The following is a 6,000-nucleotide window of genomic DNA, read 5'->3' on the forward strand; positions in this document are numbered from 1 at the left end:
AGACCCTAATATTATTCTCATGCTAACGATGCTCACAAAATATAAGGAAATCACAACACAATCAAATTAAATAGCAACCCATCCCAAGTTGTATGCATAACATACACCCTGTGTACAGATGTCCACTCTTCTTACCTCAGTTGCTAAGACCACACTTGCTACCTCGAGCACCTCAACGAATTTCCTTGTTGAGAACAAGATCCTCAGAAACGGTCAGAACGCGGTCGCCGGCGTTCTCGTCGGTTTCGTCGCCGGTAAAGTGTAACTTTGTCTCCGATTGCTCTTGAAGCGTCCTTTCGATTAGGGAAGCTCTCCACAATGCTCAGGACCTCAAAACGATCAAGAAAAGTGGTCCGAGAAGGCAGAACGGGGTCGTCTTCTTCGTTGGCGGTGTACCGTCTTTAATGAAGTCAAAATGTTAGATTTTCGTTTTGGACGTTAAAGCTTCGTTTTCTTACGTCAAAAACAATCCTTAGGGTCCCATGCACTCAAATATAACCTCTCTTGACCCAAGAACAAGCTTAAACACGTTCGAATTCGAGTCCGTAACTAAGCCGCACCTTTGAAGCTTCAAAAATGGCGAATCTTAAAACGACGACTTCCGCCCCTTATACCACGTTAAAAGGTTCCTTAGGTCTTATATAAGCGATCCCAAACCCCCACTTTCACCCAGGTTGCGCTCCGCTTGAAGAAACGAAAATTTTCGGTATCGTATACGCCGTATATTTCACTCTCTCTCTTGTTCGTTCTCTATTTTTGGTGTACGAAAATAGAGCTCAAAACCTAATTTCTATCGTGTTTAAACTCAAGCAGAGAGATCGCTTTGAACCGAAGTAGAACGATTCTCATTCCATCAAAATCTCAGTTCGGTTCGTGCGTATAAACGTACAACCACATCATATTCTATTTCGTATTAACAACCTCAACTTATTAATAATAATAATAATAATAATAATAATAATAATAATAATAATAATAATAATAATAATAATAATAATAATAATAATAATAATAATAACGTTAAATTTAAATATAATAATATTATTAATAATAATAATAATAATAATATTAATAATAATAATAATAATAATAATAATAATAATAATAATAATAATAATAATAATAATGTTAAATATACCTTTTAACACTATAATAATATTTACCCATATTATTAGACCAAAATAATAATCCCAATATTATTATAAGTTAACATTCATCATTATTATTATTCCTACACTAATAATAATATGTACCAAAATCAAACAATTCACACACCCATATAATAATAGCCAGATATATATATTTATTAGGCATTATGCACATGCCAATAATATCATATCATCACAAAGAAAAATTCTCATACATATTTAAATCCATAAATATGTAAAATAATAAAAAAAATACTCTCAACTAAATAAAATTACAAAAATACCCTTTCGGAGTTAGCAGATATTACATCGGGTTTTGTCAAAGCAAGAAGTTCCTTATAGATATTTGGGAGTACCAATTTGTGCAAAGAGAATTTCAGCAAAGGATTGTAAAATCCTAGCTGAGAAAATGACAGCCAAAGTTAAGACATGGAGCTCACGAAACTTGTCTTTTGCTGGAAGAGCAGTGTTAGTTAATTCTGTGCTGATGGCCATTCACTTCTATTGGAGCCAAATAATGATTCTCCCTAAGAAAATCATACAGGAAATTGAAGCAATATGTAGAGCCTACTTGTGGAAAGGACACTACAACTCACAAGGAGGCAACCTGATTGCTTGGGATTGTGCTTGTCGGTCAAAAGCAAATGGTGGATTGGGGATTAAAAAGATAGCTATATGGAACCAAGCTGCAATGTTTAAATATGTTTGGCCTATTGCAAACAAAGAGGAGAACTTATGGGTGAAATGGGTCCATAGTGTCTATCTCAAACAGGAGGATTGGTGGAGCTATGAAGCTTCACCACAAGGGAGCTGGTATTGGAAACAAGTAGTGGCTGCCAAAAATCAGATTCAAAGTTTGATAGATGAGCAACAATTCACACAAGGTAAATATCAAATCTCTTTAGGCTATCAATTACTTTGTCCTTCAAATAGTAGAGTTAATTGGAGTAATGAGGTTTGAGGGCGTTTCAATACTCCAAAGCATAGCTTTATAATGTGGATTGCTATCCAACAAAGATTGAGAACAAGAGATAGATTGCACAAGTATGGGGTCATTGATGATTCTTCTTGTCTTCTTTGCCACGGTCAAGAGGAATCAAATGCACACCTATTCTTTGAATGTCCTTTTTCAAAGGCTTGTTTGGAGGAAATCAAGAATTGGATGCTTTGGCATACTACCACCGATTCAACAACCAATTTGGCGAGATGGATTGCACGGTCCAAGGTGAGTAAATTCAAGAAGAAAGTAATGGCGGTGGCATTGGCAAGTTTGATATACCATGTATGGAAAAATAGAAATAACAAGGTATGGAATGATAAATGTGATGATGTAGAGAATAATGTAAATAGAGTCAAGAAAACTACAAAAGGTAGAATATTTGTTGTGTGGCCAAAAAAAGTTAGTAGAATTGATACAACATAGTTTCATACATAGTAAAAAGCATTGAGATTTTGAGGTCTTCTATTGGAGGATGCTCTTTGGTTGTAAATTGGTATAGTGAATGAATATACTTGCTGAATTCTAAAAAAAAAAAAAAAGATTGAATGAAATTAGACAAAAATTCTTAAATTTGACAATCTCAATAATTCAGGGAGAATTTTTAACAGCCAAAAAAGTTCAGGGAGCATGATTTAGTACATGTCAAAATTTGGGGGAAAAAATGCTAATTAACCTAAAAAAATATATAATTCTTCGTAACAATTTATTAATATAAGACTACTTTATTTTCTTATTACAATTTAAATTATTTAAATCAAGTTTATAGATATAAAATATCATACATTAATAAATTATTATAATTTTAATTATTTTATGTAAATAAATCTTATTATCAATACCTATATATCTATATATTTATATAAAGAAAGCAATGCATTAATCTATTATATCATTTTATTAATTTTTTTATAATTTTAATTTTTTTTCAAAAATAGTAATTTCACTTCTTAGTAAAAACAATCTCACATGGTTTGAATATTAATGTGGTTTTTATATTATAGGTTATAAATAAATGACTATATCTTCTACTTTACTTTGTGACAAAGTTAGTGTTACATTATTCTTTTTGTGGGTGATTAAAGATATTAGTCTTACCCAATTAATTATAGTTTTTTATTTTTTTTAGAAAAATATAGCAAATATATTCTTGTATTTTACAATCTTTGTCAAAGACTTAAAATTATTTTTTTTTAAAAAAAATTGCCATTTCAGCTAAAACAAATATATTAAAATTTTGTTATACAAATTGATTAAAACTAGAATTATACACAATAAATTACAAATTTGTGATGTAAAATATTATATTTCTTTAAATAAGAATAATATTGTTCATAATTAGCTAAAATAATAATCAAAATCAAAATTTTTAAGTGTACAAATTATTTTAAACTCAAATTATTCATAGTGATTTAAATTATTCACAATGTGATTATTTGACACATTACTAAAAAAGATAGGTTAAAATTATGGATAGGTATCATAAATATTATTTCTATTCAACATTTAAATTTTAATATTAACTGAAAATTACATAAAGACTAAACTATACGCAAATTTTGAGGGTTTTTAGGGATTTCTTTAGTTAGGTATAATACATTCATCAAAAATTAATAACCAACAAATAAAAATAAAATTAAATATTTTTCTTATTATATATGAATAAATGCAATATTTTTTAATATATATTACATGTAATTGGAGTAGATCGATTTTTAATTAGATTTTGATAATTTCTTCTAAAAACTAATTCAATCCAACTAGAATACAACTACTCACATTGATCATTTTTCTTGCAGTCTCAGTGGCCTAGGGATGTAAGAATACATGGTTCTAATAATATATGATTAGAGTGCTTTTGATGCATTGAAATTGTGTGGATATGCTAATGTATGAACTAGAGTGCTTTATGAAGCATTGAAAGTAAGTGTTTATAATAATATATGATTAGGGTGTTTAATGAAACATTGAGGTTGTTGATTATGTATAGCGATAAATACTCTTAATTTTGTAATAAGTTTGTTCGTATAGACGTTGAATTGTATATGTACGTTGAAAGAGTATGACCTATTGGCATGTATAATTTGTTGTACTGAAATTTGCTATCACTTTCTATGATTTTCTTTATCTTGTAGCTTTTCTTGCTACGTCACTGTGACTCACGGGTGCTTTGCGGTGCAGATAAGGAAGTTAGGAGCTGTGTTCGACCATGAGTTGGAGGTTTCCCAGCAATGTACATATCAACCATGTTGTCTTGGCTTTCGTGAAGCATGATCAACCCTTTTGTATGATTGGATGTATAACCCATTCTTGTATTAATGGTTTTGTAATCAGTTGTAAAAGAATTTTATTAGCTGGGGATCCCCATATTACGACAATGTTTAAAATAAGTCTTTATTTTGAATTTAATTAAAGGTTTTAATTAAACCACACTTTTCCAAAATTACAAGATTAGTAATAATAAGTTTATAAAAGCACACATGTGGCGTCCCTGAGAGTCAGGGTGTTACAAGGAATCTCAATATATAACATTGATTAAGTTTAAGCAATGCTTGAACCTGTTTATGGTTAAGACCTTAGTCCCAAAATCGGTAGGATTATCTTTAGTTTTGACCTTCTCTAAATTAACCAATCCTTCTTCTATCTTCTCTCTAATCTAGTAAAGTCTTATATCTGTATATCTGCTCGTTTCATGATAAACCAGATTCTTACAAATGTGGATGGAAGACTGGCTATCTGAATACACAGTCACTCAGCCTTGATTTGTTTTAACTCATAAAGAACTCCCTGAAGCCATAACGATTCCTTAAAAGCTTATGTAGTCGCTATAAATTATGCTTCCATGGTGGAAAGAGCAACTACAAATTGTAACTGAGCCTTCCAACATATACAGTTCTGGTTTGTCAAGAAAACATAGGAAGTGGTTAATTTTCTTGTATCTCTATTTGAGGCGTAGTCCGTGTCCACGAACCCTTTCAACTCCAATTCTCCTTCTTGTTTCTCATAGGTCAAACAATAATCCCATGTGACCTTCAAGTATTTCAATAACTATTTAAGGACTTTCCAATGTTCTATGCCCAAATTGGAGATGAACCTGCTTAGGATACTTAAGGCGTGAGCTATGTTCCATCTCATGCTCACCATCACGTACATTAAGTGTCCAAGAGCCACATCATAGGTGTTATACTCAAAATTTGGCTACACTTCATTAGGTGACATGTGTCAATTAGTGGAATGTGAACCACCTAATATAATAATGTTATATCATTTAATGCAAAAAGGAATATCTCATTAAAATATAGAATTAATAGAGCATATTCATAACTCGCTGACAATATAATCTTAGGCAAGACAAGGATACAAAACTATTAATGTCTATATTGACGAGACACTGCCTTGGAAGACGCGGATCCAAGGACAAGATTCATTTTAAAAAGAATAAATGAGGTTATCTGAAGTATTTATGAACAATATATAGCGAGACATCCACCTCGCTATTCACAAGACATATTGCAAGATGAATTAGTTGTTATACACTTAGTGCATTTTATACATTACAATAACTAGTTGTAACAACTGGGAAATATGCAGGACATGATTGTCCAGTCTCGAGGCCTTATGGTTAAAGACTAGTTCTTAAGTTTGCTCAGTACACTGGTGCTCATGCGATTGCTTGAAGGCATATGATTGTCCAAAGTCAGCATTGATCATCTACAGGCAAAGCGAGATGCTGTTATCGAAATCAACATCAATCGTCTTTAAGAATAAAAATAATAAGCAATTATGCAGTTATCAATTATTATCTACATGTGTTTAAATGAAACATGGGCAACTCCCACGTTTAATGAAGCGATT

Source organism: Cannabis sativa, chromosome 2 (genome assembly GCF_029168945.1).
Source record: "Cannabis sativa cultivar Pink pepper isolate KNU-18-1 chromosome 2, ASM2916894v1, whole genome shotgun sequence".
In the NCBI taxonomy this organism is placed as follows: domain Eukaryota; kingdom Viridiplantae; phylum Streptophyta; class Magnoliopsida; order Rosales; family Cannabaceae; genus Cannabis; species Cannabis sativa.